The 20634-nt window shown below is 47.3% G+C and overlaps 1 protein-coding gene across 1 annotated transcript in view; it reads right to left on the bottom strand.

Annotated features, from left to right (window-relative positions):
- RNF144B (ring finger protein 144B) overlaps positions 1-19526 on the bottom strand; it is a 97342-nt gene extending 77816 nt beyond the window's left edge. The window contains exon 1 of the mRNA XM_040432737.1: positions 19251-19526. The gene's annotated coding sequence lies outside the window, so the exon portion shown is untranslated. The remainder of the gene's footprint in view (positions 1-19250) is intronic.
- Between the last annotated feature and the right edge of the window lie 1108 nt (positions 19527-20634).

Here is a 20634-nt window from a genome sequence, read left to right as displayed (position 1 = left end):
AAGTCCACGATTGCTTATAAAGGTAACGTTTTTATCAACTGTAATGCTGCTAGAAAGCTATGGGAAGGGTTAAAAAGGTGAAACTGTGATGACAGACTCCCTTTAAGCAACTCATTTAGTTGATAACTGTATCTGTTATTTACAGTAGTTTGGACAGCGGTCACACGTGGACATTCCATGACCTAGATGAACCACCCAGTCCCCCAGCCTAAACAATATCCAAAGTGAAGGAAATGTTTCCTGCATATTCAAAAGGATAAGTTTATTGAAGTGCTGGCAGTAGTGCCCCGGCCTCCTCACAGCTCACCAAGCTCAGCGCCGTACATTGTATAGCGGCTGTGCTTGGTATCGCGCTCAACCCCTTTCACTTCTATGGGGCTGAGCTGCTCCTAGGCCACTTGATCAATGAACGTGATGTCACATGGCCCAGAAAAATCACAGAGAAGGACACAGGGCTCACAGGAGCCCCGGTGCCTTGTCAAACAGCTGATCGGCAGTGGTCCCAGGTAGGGATCGACCGATTATCGGATTTACCGATATTATCGGCCGATATTTAGGATTTTCAAAGTTATCGGTATCAGCATCTAACCTTGCTGATATGCCGATAACGAATCGCGAACATGGATCGCACTGCTATCAACGCGATCAATGTTCCCTCAGCAGCACACCAGTGAGAGGCAAGAGGGGAGGAGGAGGGGAGGGGCTGTGGCCATTGCGCCACCAATGATGTTAACTCAGTTATTAATTCAAATATAGGAGGCGGGTGAATCATATAGCTGCACCTGAGGGGTTAACTGTTGCGGATCGCAGCTACCCCTCATAGAGGTCAGGTGTCGCTATATTTGAATTAATGGGCAAGTTATCTTCATTGGTGGCAGTGGCAGCTTCTGATCAGAGCCCAAGCAGTGTAATTGCGGGGCTCCGATCGGTTACCATGGCAGCCAGGATGCTACTGACGCCCTGGCTGCCATAGTCAGCTCCCTGCTGCCATGTGTACTATGCACAGGGCAGCAGGGAGAGTGTGACGTCCTATTCACCCTGATAGAGCTCTATTAGGGTGAATAGGACAAGGGATCTAGGTTCTAGCCCCTAGGGGGAAATAGTTATTAAATTAAAAAAAAACACCAAAATATTAAGTATAAATATTTAATCTTAGATATATAATGGCATCTCTTCGTTTAACAACAGATTTGTGTAGGAATTTTTTTATTTTTTTTCAAAAATGAAAATGCACAAAATATTGGTATAAATTATCGGCTATCGGCCTGAAAGTTCACAGGTTATCAGCTCTAAAAAAATCAATATCGGTCGATCCCTAGTCCCGGGTATCAGACCCCCACCAATCAGATACTGATGACCTATCCACAGTCATATGTGACTGATATCAGCCGCTCCTCTTATAACGCTCCAGCACTGATATAACCTCCAGAGACATTACATCACATGTGACTGATATCAGCCGCTCCTCTTATAACACTCTAGTACTGATATACCGTATTTTTCGCCCTATAAGATGCACCGGCCCATAAGACGCACCTAGGTTTTTGGGGAGGAAAATAAGAAAAAAAATATTTTTAACCAAAAGGTGTGCTTTTGGTGGGTTTGGAACTAATGGTGGTCTGTGGATGGCACTATTACTGGGGATCTGTGAAGGACACTGTTATGGGGGGGGATCTGTGAAGGACACTGTTATGGGGGGGATCTGGGGATGGCACTGTTATGGGGGGGGATCTGGGGATGGCGCACTGTTATGGGGGATCTGTGGATGACGCACTGTTAGGCCTCATGCACACGACCGTTGTTTTATTCTGTGTCCGTTGTTCCGCTTTCGTGATTTTCTGCGGACCCATTGACTTTCAATGGGTTTGTTGAAAACTCGGCTAATGCACCGTTTGTCATCCGCGTCCGCGATCCCTGGTTCCAGTCCGTCAAAAAAATATAACCTGTCCTATTTTTTCCACGGAAAACGGTTTGCGGATCCATTCAAGTCAATGGGACCGTGAAAAAACGCGGAGGCACACAAGATTGTCATCCGCGTCCGCGTCTGTTTTTTCCCTATCATTTGCATGGCAAACTTGATTATTTTTTTTTTTACTTTCCTTCATGTCTGGTGATCCTCCAAAAATAAATGAAGACACACGGAAACAAAAACGGAAACGGATCACGGAACAATGGAACCCCATTTTGCGGAACGGAACACAACAACGGTCGTGTGCATGAGGCCTTATGGGGGATCTGTGGATGACGCACTGTTATGGGGGGGGATCTGTGGATGACGCACTGTTATGGGGGGGATCTGTGGATGACGCACTGTTATGGGGGTATCTGTGACGGACACTGTTATTGGGGGGTATCTGTGGATGGCACTGTTATGGAGGGGGATCTGCGGATGGCACTGTTATGGAGGGGGATCTGCGGGTGGCACTGTTATGGAGGGGGATCTGCGGGTGGCACTGTTATGATGGGGGATCTGCGGGTGGCACTGTTATGGAGGGGGATCTGCGGGTGGCACTGTTATGGAGGGGGATCTGCGGGTGGCACTGTTATGGAGGGGGATCTGCGGGTGGCACTGTTATGGAGGGGGATCTGCGGGTGGCACTGTTATGGAGGGGGATCTGCGGGTGGCACTGTTATGGAGGGGGATCTGCGGGTGGCACTGTTATGGAGGGGGATCTGCGGGTGGCACTGTTATGGAGGGGGATCTGCGGGTGGCACTGTTATGGAGGGGGATCTGCGGGTGGCACTGTTATGGAGGGGGACCTGTGGGTGGCACTGTTATATATGTGCCATCACAGACCCCCCACCCCATAACAGTGCCATCCACAGACCCCCCCCACCCCTTAACAGTGCCATCCACAGATGTCCCCCATAAAACTGTCATCCACAGATCCCCCCCCCACCGCTCCAGTATGCAAATATAAAATGTCTGATTCAATTAAAAGTTATTACACATGCCCTCTCACTCCTAATATTACTGTACACCCTAACAGCTTCTGTACAACGCAGGCAGGCCGGGCGGCCAGCGCGTCACTCACTGACGTCACGTGCCTGCGCCGCCTGCTTGATTCATAAAGTAGGCGGCGCAGGCACGTGACATCAGGGAGTTATGCTGCCGCCCGCCCGGCTGTTAGGGTGTATGGTAATATTAAAAGTGTGTGTGGGGGGGGGGGGGGGGGCATGTTTAATCACTTTTAATTGAATGAGACATTTTATATTTGAATATTGCAGCACCGGAGCGGCGGGGCCGGAGTACAGTGACCGCACCCAGTCCCTCCCCGCTCTTGTATACATCGCAGCCTGTAAAAATGTCAGCATTCACCCCATAAGACGCAGGGGCATTTTCCCATTTTTTTGGGGAAAAAAGTGCGTTTTATAGGGCGAAAAATACGGTAACCTCCAGAGACATTACATCATATGTGACTGATATCAGCCGCTCCTCTTATAACGCTCCAGCTCTGATATAACCTCCAGAGACATTACATCCTATGTGACTGATATCAGCCGCTCCTCTTATATCGCTCCAGTACTGATATAACCTCCAGAGCAGGGGCGTACATACAGGGGTCGCGGCTGGGCCCGGCACTCCAGGGGGCCCGGCCGCCTGTGGACCCCTGGCCCCGCCCTGCAGTAGTGCTGTGCCTGCCTGTATAAGGGCTGTTTCACACGAGCGAGTCGATTGTGGGAATCACGCTCCGTGTGTGAGTGTGAACCTCCGCTCTGGACATAGTGACATAAAGCGGTCAGTATGATTCTGTGGAAAAAAGGCCAAGCAGAGGCACATAGCATTATAAATCATGATAATGCCGTGCGCTCCTGCAAGTCTAGAGCGGAGGATCACACTCACACACGGAGCGTGATTCCCGCAATGGACTCGCTCGTGTGAAACAGCCTTAATCCGGGCGGCCGACCCGGGGCCCGCCACCCAGTGTTGCGTTTCTGCGCTGCAGTGCCAGGCCAGCCCTACCCTCCTTGAGTGAGAGTTTCCCCCCCCGATTCTCCTCCCCGTGCGGGTGCAGCGTGCCTAGTCATTTCCTGTTGGGCGGCAGCACCGGACACAACGTTTCCCTAGGCTGCGCAGGCGCACAACAACACCGAGACGCAGCAGGAAGAAGGCACCGGAGAGCGTGAAGAAGCTGGTGCCGGTTCGGAAGTGAAGATAAGATTTGTAAAAAAAAAAAAAAAAAAAAAAAAAAAAGGTCTTTATAATTGCTCACCACATTTATGGTCAGTGAGTTCAGAGTACACTCAGAGTAGGGTCTGATGGGGTCTGGCTTTATAACTAGCTCTGCTATATTTCTGTAGCCTCTGACTGCCCAGTTGGGCTGAAACTACTACACCCAGCATGTTCTGGTAGTAATAGTAAATGGACAACTGGGCAGTCAGAGGTTGCAGGCTACAGAAATATTGCAGAGTTAGGCTACTTTCACACAGGCGTTTCTGGGTCCACCTGTGAGATCTGTTTCAGGGCTCTCACAAGCGGCCCCAAAACGGATCAGTTCAGCCCCAATGCATTCTGAATGGATAAGGATCCGCTCTGAATGCATCAGTTTGCCTCCGTTCAGCCTCCATTCCGCTCTGGAGGCGGACACCAAAACGCTGCTTGCAGCCAAACGGATCTGTTCTGAACGGATACCAGCGTTTGCATTATAGGTGCGGATCCGTCTGTGCAGATTCGTTTTGGTGTCCGCCTGACAATGCGGAGCCAAACGGATCCGTCCTGTCTTACAATGTAAGTCAATGAGGACGGATCCGTTTTCACTGACACAATATGGTGCAATTGAAAACGGATCCGTCCCCATTGACTTTCAGTGTAATGTTTGCATTATCTTTTTTTTTTTTTCGTGGTAATGCAAACGGATCCGTTCTGAACGGATACAAGCGTTTGCATTATCGGTGCTGATCCGTCTGTGCAGATACCAGACGGATCCGCACCTAACGCAGGTGTGAAAGTAGCCTAAGGCTGCATTCACACGTCTGTGGTGTGTTGCGGACCCGCAAATTGCGGGTCCGCAACACACCAGCCCGGCGCCCCCATAGAAATGCCTATTCTTGTCCGCAAGCTGCGGACAAGAATAGGACATGCTCTATCTTCTTGCGGAGCTGCGGACCCAAAATCAGGGCCGCACTCCGCAATTGCGGCTGCAGACAGCACACTGTGTGCTGTCCGCATCCATTCCGTCCCCTTAGAGAATGAATGGGTCCGCACCCATTCCGCAAAATTGCGGAAAGGATGCGGACCCATTTTGCGGACGTGTGAATGGAGCCTAACTCTGCTGCTGGTGGAGGGAGGTTGGGGGGGGGACCCCATGGTTCAGTTTTGCACCGGGGCCCCATGGATTGTGTGCACGCCACTGCTCCAGAGACATTACATATTATGTGGGGGTGAGGGGCTGGGAAAGTGTGAAATGCCACTGATGAGAGGGAAGAGGGGGACACTGGGAGACATAACTTCTTGCCCTGTATAAAGTATAGGTGAGATAGTTGGTGGGAAAGGTCTGTGAGGGGCTGGGACAGGGACACAAGATGTGCAGGGGCAGCAGCTTCAGGACTCTCTTCCCACTTCCCTCCCACAGTAACTTACCCCAGTGCTGCTGTGTGGAGTAGTGGGACCAGTGAGAGAAGAGAACTTTATACTGGAGGGAGGCACAGTGACTCAGAGAGAGCAGCGTCTCCATTATCTCCTGCTGCTGTCTCCTCGGCTCCTCTGGCTCCGCCCCCTCCTCACACATGAAGGAATATCACACTGCAGAGAGGAGGGGGGGAGCTGTCTGCTCATGTCGGGTCGGTGAAGTTTACTTTGGAGAAAGGGACAAGCGCTGCAGGGTATTGTGCTGTCCCTTTCACCAAAGTAAAATGATATGTGTGCCAGTGCTGCAGTCCAGCCCCTGATAACAGCCAGGCGCCTGAAACTGAAAGTATAGCAACTGCCCTGCCCCTGCTGGTGGCTCTGGCTGCAGTATAAGCAGACAGGCAAGGGGCCCACCGGGCATTTCACCGGCTTCCCGGTGAGCCAGTCCGAGCCTGTTTCTGCGGTGTGTGTACTGCCGGGATGGTGTCTGTTCTGTCACTTCCCCCTTTTTAATGGCATATATTGTTATATACTATGCTTCAATAAAATATAAAACCTTTTATATGGGTACTTTGTGAGCTCCAATTTTTTTGTCTTAGTTGTTTTGTACACTCGGGAGCTTGTACCAGGTTATCCATTTAGCTGGACCCCTTTATTTATATGTACGCATTTTTTGCTGGGGATTGCCGTTGTCTGCGGAATGCATGCAGAGGAATTGCTCCCCCGGTTATAGACACGCTACAGTGTCTGGGTTTGGAGCATTTTTACCCGTTTAGGCCACTTTTTTCAGTAAGTTTTTGTCCTTATATGTATGGAATGTGCCACTTTATTTTGTTGGTAACATTCTTTTGCACCTGGTAGCTTCTGTGTCACATGGTCTGTTGTGGGTCTGGCTCACAGCTTTATTTGACCTCACAATGCATTTGTGATACCACTATGGAGGCATGTGAGAGCCTGGCTGTGAGTTAATTGCACTGTTCAGACCCTGTTCACACACCACGGGCAGTTTAGTGGTAGGACCCCATGCGTGCTGAGATACCCTGACGTGGTGCATGAGGGGCTCCGATATGTTCCTGACTGGAAGATATTGGCAAAGTTCTCAGCTTTTAACATCGGCCTGAGGAATTAGCTAGTATTGTCAGTTGCGTATCATTTTGGTGCATTTTTTGCAGTGAATTGTGGACCCCTGTCACGGATGAGAGTGGGGGAAACCCTCATCCATGCGATGTTAAAGGATAATGGAAGCGGCTAGGCCAGGACCACAGGATCAGGGAGCAGGTAACCTCCTATTGCGTCCCTAATACTGACCCTGACTCCTATCCGTATGAGCCAACCCAGATGGTAGGAGGGCTCATACTACGGAACCTAGGGTCCCTACTAGCCCTAAGGAAATCCCTGGACTTAGGAGCAGGGTAAGACAACCTGTTCCTCCTAGACACGGACGAACAGGTGTCTAACTGGCCAAGCTGCATGGAAGGGAGTACATATACAGCCTATGGATATGGCAGGTGAGTGAAACTACTTCCACACCTACCTGCCACAGACACACTGACTGGAACCCGAGCTCAAATGCTGATGTCCACACCAAACATAAAAAGCACACAGCACACACACATAAACACACAGGAAACCAGATCCATAGCTGCCTCAATGAATACTTCTGTTCAGTTTTTACAAAGGAAAATGAAGGAGAAGGACCTCAGTTGGGAAAGAAGACTTTTGGGAAAAAATCTTTTGATGCATGTGTCTTTACAGAGGAAGAGGTTCTAAGTCAACTGTCTAAAATTAATACAAATAAGTCACAGGGGCCTGATGGGATACACCCAAAGCTATTAAAAGAGCTCAGCGGTGAACTAGCAAAACCATTAACAGATTTATTTAACCAATCACTGGCAACAGGAGTCGTCCCAGAAGATTGGAAATTAGCAAATGTTGTGCCCATTCACAAGAAAGGTAGTAGGGAGGAATCGGGCAACTATAGGCCAGTAAGCCTGACATCAATAGTGGGGAAATTAATGGAAACCATACTTAAGGAGAGGATTGTGGACCATCTAAAATCCCATGGATTGAAAGATGAAAAACAGCATGGGTTTACTTCAGGGAGATCATGTCAAACTAATCTTATTGATTTTTTTGATTGGGTGACTAAAATAATAGATGGAGGAGGTGCAGTAGACATCGCTTATCTAGACTTTAGTAAGGCTTTTGATACTGTCCCACATAGAAAGCTTATCAATAAAGTGCAGTCATTGGGCTTGGACTCCCATATTGTTGAATGGATTAGGCAGTGGCTGAGGGACAGGCAACAGAGGGTTGTAGTCAATGGAGTATATTCAGACCAAGGTCTTGTTACCAGTGGAGTACCTCAGGGATCTGTTCTGGGACCCATATTGTTTAATATCTTTATCAGCGAAATTGCAGAAGGCCTTAATGGTAAGGTGTGTCTTTTTGCGGATGACACAAAGATTTGTAACAGGGTTGATGTTCCTGGAGGAATACACCAAATGGAAAAGGACTTAGGAAAACTAGAGGAATGGTCAAAAATCTGACAACTAAAATTTTATGTTGATAAGTGCAAGATAATGCACCTGGGACGTAAAAACCCAAGAGCAGAATATAAAATCTGTGATACAGTCCTAACCTCAGTATCTGAGGAAAGGGATTTAGGGATCATTATTTCAGAAGACTTAAAGGTAGGCAGACAATGTCACAGAGCAGCAGGAAATGCTAGCAGAATGCTTGGGTGTATAGCAAGAGGAATTACCAGTAGAAAGAGGGAGGTGCTCATGTCTCACTAGTGCTCTGTAGAGCGGCCTCATTTGGAGTATTGTGCTCAGTACTGGAGACCATATCTCCAGAAGGATATTGATACTTTGGAGAAAGTTCAGAGAAGAGCTACTAAACTGGTACATGGATTGCAGGATAAAACTTACCAGGAAAGATTAAAAGACCTTAACATGTATAGCTTGGAAGAAAGACTAGACAGAGGGGATATGATAGAAACTTTTAAATACATAAAGGGAATCAACAAGGTAAAAGAGGAAAGAATATTTAAAAGAAGAAAAACTGCTACAAGAGGACATCGTTTTAAATTAGAGGGGCAAAGGTTTAAAAGTAATATCAGGAAGTATTACTTTACTGAGAGAGTAGTGGATGCATGGAATAGCCTTCCTGCAGAAGTGGTAGCTGCAAATACAGTGAAGGAGTTTAAGCATGCATGGGATAGGCATAAGGCTATCCTTCATATAAGATAGGGCCAGGGGCTATCCATAGTATTTAGTATATTGGGCAGACTAGATGGGGCAAATGGTTCTTATCTGCCGACACATTCTATGTTTCTATGTTTCAATGAGGATAGACACCACACAAACATAACCATAACATCACGACATGTCTTTTATGACCACAAGGGTGGCCCTCACTGGAAGATGGTATAAGGATACCAGGAGGATGACTCCAGCATAACATGCCTGGAGTACCCCTCAGCTACAGGCTTCCAGCAGAGGCTAAATAGCCCAAGTAGCCACACCCACACAGACACACACTGGGAAGGGAGTTAACCCTTCCAACACCAGACAAGGTAAGGTAACCACTTAAAGGGGAAGTGAACATACAACTAAATCCCGTGCACACCAAACAAAGTGCACACATAAAACTACACATTGCCAGAGGCAAGCGCATGCATAGACAGCGAGCCGCCTAGCCTCCAGCTCAGGCTGCTCCACTGCCAGGAACCTTATGTTGCCAGCGGCAACCACACGTGAGGCAACATACTAGCAGCCCTCACCTGGTTGAGAACAATACCAGACCACGGGCAACTGCATGCGTCACAAGGAGTCACGACCATGACCATGGTTGTGACAACCCCTTTATTTAGCCACAATATTCATTGATACACTAAGTATTGGTAATAGGGATATCCATGGTAGTTTTTTTTACTTATTTGCTGTTTTAGGGCTCTTTCACATCTGCGTTCTTGTCTTCCGGCATAGAGTTCCATCGTCGGGGCTCTATGCTGGAAGAATCCTGATCAGGACTATCCTAATGCATTCTGAATGGAGAGAAATCCGTTCAGGATGCATCAGGATGTCTTCAGTTCCGGAACGGAACGTTTTTTGGCCGGAGAAAATACCGCAGCATGCTGCGCTTTTTGCTCCGGCCAAAAATCCAGAAAACTTGCCGCAAGGCCGGATCCGGAATTAATGCCCATTGAAAGGCATTGATCCGGATCCGGCCTTAAGCTAAACGTCGTTTCGGCGCATTGCCGGAGCCGACATTTAGCTTTTTCTGAATGGTTACCATGGCTGCCGGGACGCTAAAGTCCTGGCAGCCATGGTAAAGTGTAGTGGGGAGCGGTGGAGCAGTAAACTTACCGTCCGTGCGGCTCCCGGGGCGCTCCAGAGTGTGAACGCATTGGACACGTCATCCATGCGCATGGGGCGCTCTGACGTCATTCTGGAGCGCCCCGGGAGCCGCACGGACTGTAAGTATACCGCTCCCCCGCTCCTACTATGGCAACCAGGACTTTAATAGCGTCCTGGGTGCCATAGTAACACTGAAAGCATTTTGAAGACGGTTCCGTCTTCAAATGCTTTCAGTACACTTGCGTTTTTCCGGATCCGGAGTGTAATTCCGGCAAGTGGAGTGCACACCGGATCCGGACAACGCAAGTGTGAAAGAGGCCTAAGGCTGATAAAGACTTTACTGCAGTGAGAGGGACATTGCTAATACACCTTTCCACACTTTTCCACGTCCTGGCTAGCCCTATCTTGAACCCCCCCACCACCACATGGCCAGCCTGTAAAGGGAAGCTTAGTTACCTGCTTCCCAGAGCTCGCTCCACACTCCTTCGTCTCCTGGCCTGCGATGCTCCGCTGCAGTCCCTCCCTGTAAACACCCGGTTTGACATCGTCTGCAACCAATCAGTGGCCATGGTGGTGACCGGATCCCCCCCTTCTGTGATGTGACCATTTGTCATAATGTAAGGGCAGCCGGTTAATGCCGTAGCCAGTGATTGGCTGCAGGCGATGTCAAACCAAATGTTTACAGCAAGGGAGTCCAGTAGAGCATGAGGGAAGGAGTAGTACAACCCTCATTATTGCTTATCTATACATGCTACGATTTAGCACAGTTCTACAACTAGCTTGGTTACCGATCCCAGCACCATTTGCCAACTGCAGCACCTACATCTTCTGCCTTGTACCCTTACTAACGGCATAACACCAAGGCACCCCAACTACCATCAAGCAGCAGCCCTATCATCAAGGTGTGCCCTGAGGGAAGAAAGGGTATGCCCTCCTGTAACTGCCTGGCCCTAGGGAGCATCAAGGTGAGGACTGCCACTGTGATTTATGTTAATAACTGTTGCAGCCAGAGCCACTACTACTCCGATCCTCTGCTCCTCCTGGGCCGCAGCATTTCCATCAGGGATTGTTAGCCAAAATTTGCCCAGTTCTTCGATTTTAACTGACACCTGGTTTTGGCTCACAATTACTGATGAAAATCACTGACCAAACACTGCGTGAAGGGGATTTAATGCTGCTGAATTAGGATGCTGCCACACATTCAGTTGTTTGTTTGTTTTTTGCTGCAGTTTTTAAAGTCAAAACCAGGAGTGGATTTGAATAATGAGAAACAAGCGAAGCTTTATCTGTCCTTAACCTCTTAATGTCTGAAAAGGCCTCAATGGCCAGCATCATTTTTTCCTTCTTTGCTTTTCAGCAGCCATAACTTTTTTATTTTTTTATTGACATGGCTACCAGAGGCCTTGTTTTATTCATGTATTGTTCGGGGGTACATATACATTTTTATAATTTTGTTGCTGTGAAAATATAGAATAAACTATTTTTGACCTTTTTTTAAATCTTGAAATTAAGTCTTTAGGCTACTATGGTCATACAAATACCTAATATGTTAAGTTTTATTATTTGAATTGAATGTGAGCACAATAAAAGTTTTTTTTATACAAAATAATGGTGTTTTTTTCTTTTTTGGGGTATCAGTTTTTATTAAATTATTTATAGCATTATCTTTAAAATCCCATTATGGGATTACTATTTTCTAACTTTATTTCGAACTTATATTATACTCCTGTATGATAATACGTTATGCTCTATGAAGCAGGCTGCTGTAAAGGCAATTCTTGTGCGCCCTAACAGCAGGCTTAGGGCTCATGCACACGACCGTATGCCCTCCAAGACATATGGTCCGTTAGTGGGCCATATGTCCCGGAGCGGCATACATCATGCGCACAGCATCATAGCTTACTATAATACTGTGCGCATCGGGCCGCCCGCTGGACTATTGTCCTGCACTCATATGATCATATGAGTGAGGGACAATAGCCCCGCGGGCGGCCCGATGCGAACAGTATCATAGTAACCTATGATGCTGTGCTCTCCCGTGCTCACAATGTATGCCGTTCAGGGACATATGGCCCGCTCACGGACCGTATGTCTCAGAGGGCATACGGTCATGTGCATGAGCCCTTACTGAACAGACAGCCATGGGATCCCATGTAGTTCCTCAGGGCTGACTGCAAACGGCTCCAGTAGTATCTATTCAGGTCACTGGGAAACCCAGTGACCCGATCATAGGGGTGAGTCCCCTTTGAACATGATGAGGTGAGTACAATACAGTAGCCCTGCGGTCAGGCAGGAACTGACAGCATCATAAATTACTATCATGCTGTAAGTTCAGTCCATATTAACCGCAGTTGATCCGGCAGGAGATGTGGCTAACACATAGACCATTTTTCCCTGACTGCGTATGGCCGTCTGACACCGACCTTAGGAATGTGAATGAATGATCTGATTCAAGAAAATTAATTGACTCCCACGAGGGAGCAGGGAGGATATTTTTTACCTGAGGGTTGTTTCACATATAGCCATTTTTGGAAAAATGCAGCATGTTATGTGGAGTTTCTCCTGGATTTTTTTTCTTTTTTTGCTGTTAGCTGTAAGTTAACAGAGAAATATAAAATGTGCCACAAACAGTGCATTTTTTTGTGGTGTTGTCCTCACTTTTTGTGCCTTTTTGGGACCGTGCCTTTTTTTTTTTTCAAAATGTATCATGCTCTGTGCGTTTCCCCATAGGCTTTACTAAACAAAAGTCATCAGAAAAGCTTGTAAAACATTCTGACTGGTTCAGAATCCATTATTATAATTTTTTTAAGTCCTGCATGTAGGATGTTTTGGTTCGTCTTTTTTATGAAATCTGTAATGGAGGCCACGGATGGAGTTTCCCGTGCAGATGTGAACTCAGCCTAAGCTATAATCGCCCTAAAGGGCTTTGTTCTTCCTATGGATCAAACTGTTAATAAAAGGTTAAACTTGATGGAGGTCTCCAGTTTTTAACAAAGATTATTTATCCATGGGATAAAATTATGGGTCTGATTTACTGTATGTGGTGTAAACTTAAAGGGGTCGTCTAATTTCAAGAGGAAACCAGACAACTCTTGGGTTGTGCCTGCAAAAAAGAATAGATTATCACTTACATAGCAGATTCCATATGTCTGCCAAGGTTCTGCAGCCATTGATTGGCTGCAGCTGTCACGTTTTGTAGATGTGATGCCACCACTGCAGCAGTGTAAACAGAGCATTCCCTGGGAACTGGAGCGGCTGCTCCAAATCTGCTAGGTAAGTGACGATTTGTTCTCTATTGTAGGCATATCTCAGTGTTGTCCGGATTCCTCTTGAAACCAGACAACCTCTTCGGTTACATTGTTGCATATAAATGTATCTCTCACCTCCTTTGACAAGCATGCAATTATCGGGAACAAATGGTTTGTTCACAGTAATTGCCTGCTCAGTCGGCCTGTGTAAATGGGCCTTTAGACATGCTGTCTACACATGCACAATTTAGCACATTACGCTCGCCGATTCTCAGGTAGTTATTGGAACAAACCATTTGTTCCAGATGTAATTTTACAGTATATATATATATATATATATATATATATATATAGTAACATGGTGTCAACCAGAATGCTCAGAAGGATGAGTCAAAAGAATCCAGGAAAGCTGGGTAGTTTCATCAAAGTGTGGTTTGTTGAGAAATTTTTCTGTAAAGTGGTTTATGGGCCTGGATTTTTATTGAAGGGCATATAGGTTTTGGTAGTGGGATATGCCATTCCCTCTCTACTCCAGTACAACACTTTCCCCTAGCCTGAGGCAAACCCAGGTGTAGCTGCTGGGGTCATTACTGTGGGGACAAACACAAGGCTGAAATGCTCATTCAGGGTAAGAGCATGGAAGCTGGTGACAAATATTTTTAGTTAGTGGCCAGGATCCGAATCACGCTGCACATTCCTGTACATCCCTTCAAGGTGGATACTGAATGCAACAGGAGCTGCTGTGCACAGAAACCGATTGTGTACCACCTCCCCGGCTTTGGACTCCCAACATCACGCTGTACATAAATGGCTGGCCACAGCCTGGTAAAGCAGGAGCAGCTCCCCACTACACTGCTGAGTTTAGGGCACAGTGCACTTTGAATGAAATGGCTTCCTCCTGCCTTCGGTACCACTCACATCACCCTGTACATTCCTGTACAGTGCTTCAGTATGGGCAGTGAGTGTAAGTGTAGCTGCTCTCCACTACACTAGTGAGCGGGTGGCGCTGCATCATTTTTCCTCATCCGTTAACAACTAAATGGCAAGTGCAGGCCACAGTGTCCTCTACAGTATAAACAATTAGGTGTCAAGTTCACCTCTATTGGCCCACATATATATCATATTTTTCATACTTACCAACATTTAAGCTGATAAAATTGGGGCATAAAACCCCATAAGAATGCACCCATGTACTGAAGAACATGGGTCTATTCTTAAGGATTAAGAGGGTTATAGTCACATTTAATATTATCACTGTCCAGAGACGGCAGGGCCGGACTGGCCTGCCGGGATACCAGGAAATTTTCCGCTAGGCCGGCAGGCCTAAGTGCCGCAAGGCCGCGGCCCTGGTGACAAGTGGGGGCGGCCGGCGGCAGGGCACAGCAGCAGGAGATGAGCGCTTCCATTGTGGAAGCGCTCATCTCCATAGTCATCTGTATCGCCGTCCTCAGGAAAGCGATACAGATGTCTATGCTGCGGCAGGGGAGGGAGAGGTGTGTCCCCTCCTGTTCCTCTGATAGGCTGCCAGCACTAGGTCGGCAGCCTATCAGAGGCCGGTGCAGGCACATGATGGGGGGACTACTGGCACATGATAAGGAAGGGGCTACTGGCACATGATAAGGGGGGCTACTGGCACATGATAAGGGGGGCTACTGGCACATGAGAAGGAGGGCTACTGGCACATAAGGGGGGTTACTTGCACATGATAGGGGGGTTACTGGCTACTGGCACATGATATGGGGGGGCTCTGGCTACTGGCACATGATTGGGGGCATCTATGGGGGCACATCTTACTGGCACATGATTGGGGGCATCTATTGGGGCACTTATTACTGGCAGATTATTAGGTGGCACTATAGGGGTATCTACTGAGGCTAAAAAGAAGGGGTATTTTAAATGGGGGGCTCTATAGAGGGGCATTTTATACTGGGACACATTATGGTGGGTACTATGGGGAAGGGGGGGGGAGAAGCACTATGGGGGTCATCTACGGGGGCACTGAGAAGGGGTATTTTATATTGGCACATTATGGGAACATTAGCTCAACTGGGGGCATTACAAAGGGGTATGTTTTGCACATTATAAGGAGAATTATTACTACTGGGGGGGGGCATTATGGTGGGCTTTATTTCTCCCCCATGGTATGACCCCCTAGTAGCAGCACCAGCCTCTCTGCTCTGCTATCCCTCTGCCCCTTCTCCAAATCCTTATTATGAAATCTTTCTCATTAGGATAAAGCACAACATCAGCTCCACCGAGCCCCCGGCCAAGTGTTGAAGTGATGTCCGAGATCCCCAAGGGCCAAGCGAAGTAACTGTAAGTTTTCATGTGAAATATGTTTATGTTTGTAGTTGATCTTTATTATCGATTTTACATTGCAGATTTTTTATTTATTTTTTGCAGCATATGGGTGAGATTTTATAAATATTTTTATTATTTGGTCGAAAGGCTCATTGGGGGGATTGTAACAGGACTGCCGTAGAATATCTAAATAAGCTGGTCAAGTAAAATGTTGCATGCAACAATCATTAAATAGGTGGCCAACAAAAAAGGGGCGGGTCAAAGAGCGTGGTAAAACACTGTCTGAGCATGCTGAGAGTTGTAGTTTTGCAACAGTTGGAGGCATCCTGGTTGGGAAAACACTGTGATAATATGAACAATGGGGGTTCTACAAAAGAGCTATTGTGGGGCAAAGTTCATATTCGTGTTTACACACGTGGCTGGAAGGTGGGAGTAAGCAACAGTTCCCGCAGGTGCTCACCACCAATCAGCAGTACATGCAGACAGCAGTGCAGAAGAGAAGGAGAACTGCTCTCTTCTCCTCCTCCTCTTCTATGTAGCGGACCCAGGCGGGAGCTGCATATTAGGGACGTGTGGGCTGGCGGCATTCAGCTTCATTAAATGTTTAACTGCCGCCGCCCGCTCTACACTTAAATCACAGGATCAGGCTAAGGCCTCATGCACACAACCATTTTTGTGGTCCGCATCCGAGCTGCATTTTTTGCGGCTCGGGTGCGGACCCATTAACTTTAATGGGGCCGCAAAAGATGTGGACAGCACTCCGTGTGCTGTCCGCTTCCGTTGCACCGTTCCGTGGCCCGCAAAAAAAATATAGCATGTCCTATACTTGTCCATTTTGAGGACAAAAATAGACATTTCTACAATGGGCCGCCTGGACTGTTCTGCAAATTGCAGATCCGCAATTTGCGGACCGCAAAAAATGGCAGCTTGATTTTTGCCACTTTCGCTTTATGAGACACACTGACTTTTTCCCCCTAATTTGGGGGGGGGGGGGGGGTTGCATCTTATAAAGAGAAAAATACAATATATATACATATATACATAAACACTCCTCAGCATTGAAATTGCAACACCAAGCAGAAAAAGTTGTGGCACTATGGAACTCATAGGATCGATAGATTTTAATGATATGCAAATGATGATAAAAATGGAAACTAAATATTCAAAAGATCTCAATTTATTCGGTATCAAGTATGAGCCCTATGCACATATATCCATTTACTTACACATCTTGGCATGTTATCAATTAGGTTATTAATGGTTGTCCGAGTAATACTTTGCTATGCTGAATGCACTTTGACATGCAAATCATCAAGATCAGCTGCTGGCAGCTCCCTTTGCAATTGCCAACCAATGACGTCTCAGATTTGCTCGATGGGAGACAAGTCTGGAGACACTGCAAGCCATGGTAGCATTTTTAGACCACACAGGCTGCTCCCAGTAGCACAAACAACATGGGGCCTGGTGTTGTCTCATTGAAAAACGCACAGCTGTCAGTTTACCTAAAATGAAGGCTAGAGGGGTCTGGCTAGTAAAGCCACCCCACAACATAATTGCTGGGAGTAGGACCAATGTGACGTTGTGAAGGCCTCTTCATGGAATTGCCCACGTGGTCTTCAGGCCTAGTTGCGTAGTGAAAAACCAAGGTCTCTCAGTTCAAGGATTCTGTCCCTTTCAGTTTGCGATTGTGATGATAACTGGCACATTGATGAACAGGAGGCATCACACAGTCATCCCACACAACTTGATCTGATTTTTGAAGTTTCATGTGGCTACAAAAAATTTTCGTTCGATACCCCTCCGACACGCCACAGATTGGAGTTAGGTGCTTGAAAATTTGATCATCTGCAGATCTTATGAGCCCTTTACACGGGCCGACAATTGAAACGATCATTGCTAACAAGCGTTACAGTAGCGATGACCTTGCGGTGTAAATGCGTTGTAAATGCACCACCGATTACCTCATGAACAAGCAAAACGCTGTGCTGTGTTAGGATCTATTCAGACGTCCGTAGTGCATTGCGGATCCGCAATACACCCGGCCGGCACCCCCATAGAACTGCCTATTCTTGTCCGCGGACAAGAATAGGACATGTTCTATTTTTTTCTGGAGCCACGGACCGGAAGATCTGGGGCGTGCTCCGGAAATGCGGAGAGCACATAGTGAGCTGTCCGCATCCATTCCGTCCTTATAGAATATGAATGGGTCCGCACCCGTTCCGCAATTTGCTGAACGGATGCGGACCCATTATACGGACGTGTGAATGGAGCCTTAACGCGATCTGCTGCTGGGAAACAACGAGGAAGTATGTGGAAGAGCGATAGTATTAGCGATAACTTCTCCCCATACTGTGGAAGACATTACTTCCACAGTATGGTCTCCTCCGCTAGCAATCTGCAGATTGTCGGGAAGGACCATTAGTGACACCTGCTACCGTGTTTACCCGAAAATAAGACATCCCCCGAAAATAAGACCTACCTCTAGTTTTGCCTATCGCTGTAATATAAGGCATCCCCCCGAAAATAAGGCCTCCCCGATAATAAAGCATCCCCCGAAAATAAGGCCTCTCCGATTATAAAGCATCGGCCGAACATACCGTAATGCCTCCCCGATTATAAAGCATCCGCCGAACATAATGACTCCCCGATTATAAAGCATCGGCCGGACATAATGCCTCCCCGATTATAAAGCAAGCAACCCCAGAATGTAAGGAGCTCACTGATTGGCCGCAGCCAGGACAAGCTGCCGCCTTCTTCCGCCCGCTGCTCGCTCTGCCCTGATGGAGTCTCACAACTTGGCTGGCACGGACACACAGGGGACGGGGTGACAGGTAGGGGGGGGGGAATATCTGATGGAAGGTGGGGGATGTCTAGTGAAGATGGGGGGGGGGGGGGGGGCTAAAAACGGTAATTAAAATGACACGGTGATCAGAGGGGGGAATCAAAATGACACAGGAGGATCAGAAGGGGGTACTAAAATGCTATAGTAATCCCCCCCCTCTGATTCTCCTCTACCATTTTGATTCCCCCTTCTGATCCCCCTGTGTCATTTTAAGTGATCCCCCTCCCCACCCTGATACCCCTGTGTCATTTTGATTCCCTTCTCTGATCACCCTGTGCCATTTTAAGTGATCCCCCTCCCCACCCTGATTTCCTTTTTTTTTGTTCAACAATAAATGTGTACCGTATTTTTCTTCATGGAAAAATAAGACATCCCCTGAAAATATGACCTAGCGCATCTTTTGGAGCAAAAATTAATATAAGACACTGTCTTATTTTTGGGGAAACAGGGTACTTCCTTGATTTGCATAACCTTACAGCTTGTCCTTCTTGGTGCTGGAATTTCAATGTTAAGGAATATATATATACACACACACACACACACACACACACACACACACACAGAAAGTAATATAGCTTTCGAGGCACATTACAGGCAACGGATTCATTAAAGTTTTATACCACTTGTCTCTTCAGATAAAGTATTGCTGAGCCATGCCATGGAGAAGGTGAGGTTCAGCTAGGCACCTACGTACAATATCCTGATATTCCAGCCCTATAGAGGATTGTAGTACACAACCCAATACGTGATTACCGAAGATGTATAATGGTTAGCACACATGTGCACAGTGCAGAGCTACCATACAGCTGTCATGCTACGTCGTCCAGCACTGCATCCTTCTAGTCACACACCAGAAGTAAAAGTCCGATTCCTCACACACTGCCCGTGACTGGTCTGCCAGGCACATCTGCATCGAGCCCGCTTACCTTAGAATAGCAATAGGGTGTCCTCCGACAGCTGCGCCCCCTCCTCTCCGCACAGAGGAGCCTGGGAAGAGTCTACAAATCCATTACCGAAGAAGCCTTCTCCTTCGTGCCCTGCTCTGTACCTTCCCGTGCACAGTGTGCACCGAGGTAAAATCCCCGCCCTCCGTCTATTGGAAGCAAGTTGCCATTATTTTGAGAGCACGTCACAGCTTGTGTGCGGTATCTCAGGGAGTGCAGCATGTAATTATACAGGAAGCCTGTACACTGCACTTCCTACTTCCCATCTGGGGCTCCACATTGCAGCTGCAGGTGATTACATCAACCCTCAGCTCTGCTCAATTCGCTACTGTTCTGCTCTGCTCCAGACAGATTCATCATGGGAGTCTCTGTCCTCAGTGGTACATCTGGTTCTGCTTTATGGAAGAGCCGACACCTAATATGAAAGAACAAATCACCAGAAAAAATGAGGGATTAAGAATTCCTTTCAGACACAGAAGATGGTGTGTTAGAACGGCATGCAACCTGTATGGAATCTATAGTGTCGGTTTTTTTTTTCATTTTCATGTTGGCATATGGAGAATTGTTTAGGCTTTATTCACACGTCGGTTAATATTAATGTCTAATATTATTCATGAATATTCATATGCAATATTAACATCCAGTGTCAATATCTTGCCAATCTAAAAAGTTAAGGGGGCAATTTTGAATAAGTAGAAATGAATATCAATAACATCTCCTCCCTGTACAAGGGTCCCCAGGGGTTGCCTAGTTTTCTCTTGCAATTCCACGGACTGTGGAGTGATTCACTTTGCTTAGTGTTATAATAAAATATTACGAATTTATGAACTATTAATCACACTAAGGGCTCATTCACGCGAACGTGATCCGCAATACACGGGGCACCGTTCCGTGTGCATTCCGCATCACGGATTGCGGACCCGTTCGCTTCAATGGGTCCGCAAATCCGGAATGCGGAACGGAAGCACGGAACGGAACACTACGGAGTGCTTCCTGGGGTTCCGTGCCTCCGCACCGCAAAAAGATAGAACTTGCTCTATCTTTTTGCGAAACGGATGGATCGCGGGCCCATTCAAGTGAATGGGTCCGCGATCCCCATGCGGCTGGGCCACGGTCGGTGCCCGTGCATTGCGGAACGCAATTTGCGGTCCACAGCACGGGCTTCACGCGGTCGTGTGAACAAGCCCTAAGGCTACATTCACACGACCGTAAGTGTTTTGCAAAGTGTGGATCCCCAAAACACTGATACTGGCCGTGTGCGTGCAGACCACACATGGCTGGCACTATATAGAAAATCCCTATTCTTGATTGCGGACAAAAATAGGACATGCTCTATATTTTGCGGTGCCGCAGAACAAAACCAGGG

The sequence above is a fragment of the Bufo bufo genome, chromosome 5 (genome assembly GCF_905171765.1).
Source record: "Bufo bufo chromosome 5, aBufBuf1.1, whole genome shotgun sequence".
In the NCBI taxonomy this organism is placed as follows: Eukaryota; Metazoa; Chordata; class Amphibia; order Anura; family Bufonidae; genus Bufo; species Bufo bufo.
The sequence above is the reverse complement of the archived record's forward strand: the minus strand, read 5'-3'. Positions and strand labels throughout refer to the sequence as shown.